We start from the raw sequence: 2,632 nt of genomic DNA, 5'->3' as shown, positions 1-2,632 counted from the left end.
AAATAGAAAATAAAATAAAGTAAAATAAAATAGTAAAATTAAATTAAAATAAATGTAAAACATATATATATATTTTTTAGATATGTTTTATATGTTTATAACCTATATATAACATTTATATGTTATATATATATATAGAGAGAGAGAGAGAGAGAAAGTTCATGAGTACATGAGGACTGTCCAGAGAGTATCCAGCCGTGTATGCATCTATTTTCACATTGATATTTCCTGGACAGCCTGTGTGGCTATAGCAAAGACTCTTCTCTTAGCCCCTCTGGTGGCCTCTCACTGCACAGAACCTCCTGCTACTCCCAAAGCCCAGCCAAGCAGTCCTACAAGCCACATTTCTCAACACGTTTTTCCACATCTACCACTAGCCTCTCAAGCTCTTTCCTCATAAACTGTTGGCTACACAAAACACACTCTATTTCTCCTCTTAAACTGCTTTCCCAGAACAAATTGCTTTCTTCACCACTGAGTGCCCTTGGGGCAGGGCTTCCACTCACAAACAACTCCTCCAGAGTTCTTGGTAACCCTACCCCACCCATCCTCTCTGAGTCATTGCCTCAGTCCTCTGAGACTGGCCTGGCATCAGATTGAATTCCTGCCGGTTTGAGGCTAAATATTTCTCAATTGCTAAACCGAAACTTTGCTCTTCCCCTAACTGATGAAGGAAGATTGTTTCTACTCATGTCTGGGGTCAGGCACTGTCTCTACGCTAGATCCCCAACTCCTCAGATCGCACGCTGCATGGGGTCAAGCAGAAATGGACGTGTGTGGATATATAATTACTATAATTTGAAAGTATAGTGTAATATTCTACTCTCCTTCTATATAATGGAGAACTGTACCATTGTTAGTCAGGTTTTGCAAACAAATCCTAATGGTTCAGATTTTTTTTTTTTTGAGATAGAGTCTCACTATGTTGTCTTCAGTAGAGTGCTGTGGCATCATAGCTCACAGCAAACTCTTGGGCTCAAGCTATCCTCTTGCCTCAGCCTTCCAAGTATCTGGGACTACAGGCACCAGCCACAATACCTGGCTGTTTTACAGATGGGGTCTCATTCTTGCTCAAGCTGTTCTGCCACCTGCCTTGCTCAAGCAATCCACCTGGCCTCCCAGAGTGCTAGGATTATAGGTGTGAGCCACTACGCCCAGCTCAGATTTACTTTCCTTAACTTTGTGCTCTTACCCTCTTGCTCTCCTAAAATAATACATTAAGTTTTGGCTGGGTTGGTTGGCACTTGTAAATTGAAGACACTTGATAAATATAGCGTAGTATCTCCATACAATGGGATATTATTTGGCCATAAAAAGGAAGTACTAACGTATGCTATAACTTTGAATACATTATGCTAAGTAAAAAGAAGCCAGTCCCAGAAGGCCAATTCCATTCCATACAAAAGTACAAATTCTATGAAGACAGAAAGTGGATTAGTGGTTGTTTGAGGCTTGGGCAGGGGAGCAGATAAGTTTTTCCCAGAAGTGACAAAATGATCTAAAATTGACTGTTGTGATAATTGCACTTATCTACTAAGAAACTGAAGACATTTTGTCTTCATACAAGTAAATATGAATTTAGCAAATCCACTTACTATTTCTAAAAGTTTAAAAATGTTCCTAGAGACAGGCAGCACCTGTGGCTCAGTGGGTAGGGTGCCAGCCCCATATACTGAGGGTGACGGGTTCAAACCCGGCCCCAGCCAAATTGCAACAAAAAAATAGCCGAGGGTTGTGGCGCCTGTAGTCCCAGCTACTTGGGAGGCTGAGGCAAGAGAATCATCTAAGCCCAGGAGTTGGAGGCTGCTGTGAGCTGTGACACCATAGCACTCTATCAAGGGTGATAAAGTGAGACTCTGTCTCTACAAAAAAAAGAAAAAATGTTCTTGGAGAAAATATTGGGCAGAAAAAAAAATGCTAAAAATGTCCTTCAATTTTCTACTCAAGGAAAAAAATATATTGCATGCAAGTAACTCCAGGGCAGATATTTCAGACGGCACCATTCTGGTACCTGGTCAATCTGACCAAAAGGCAGATGGAGGTAGAAAAGCCAAGCATCACACGCAGCCCTCCTCTAACCAATTACCTTCTGCTTGCCTTGCAGACCAATTGTGACAATTACCCATGAACATGTCCAGTATTTTTCATAGCTCTATGTGTTTCATAGCTAATGTGTTTCACATTATCCTAATGTGAAATCTTTTTCCTCAAGACCAAGTTCAGTTTACTATGGAACTAACCAACCCAATCCTCACTGTACAATCAGTTTCTCCTTCAGGCTCCAATATGTGACTTGTACTATTGACTATTTTTATACTAGGTTTTTGCCAACAGTGACTTTGCAAATGTTATCTTAAGATTATAGGGCACACTATCTGGGCACCCTTAGCACAGTGGTTATGACACCAGCACATAACCACTGTATGTGGTATGTACCATGGTATGTACCGAGCACATACCCCAAAAGTGGCAGGTTCGAACTTGGCTGGGGCCAGCTAAACAACTGCAACAACAAAAAATAGCCGGGTGTTGTGGCGGGTGCCTGTAGTCCCAGCTACTCAGGAGGTTGAGGCAAGAGAATCTCTTAAGCCCAAGAGTTCAAGGTTGCTGTGAGCTGTGATGCTACAGCACT

Source organism: Otolemur garnettii, unplaced genomic scaffold (genome assembly GCF_000181295.1).
Source record: "Otolemur garnettii isolate 467f Iridium unplaced genomic scaffold, OtoGar3 scaffold00114, whole genome shotgun sequence".
In the NCBI taxonomy this organism is placed as follows: Eukaryota; Metazoa; Chordata; class Mammalia; order Primates; family Galagidae; genus Otolemur; species Otolemur garnettii.
The sequence above is the reverse complement of the archived record's forward strand: the minus strand, read 5'-3'. Positions refer to the sequence as shown.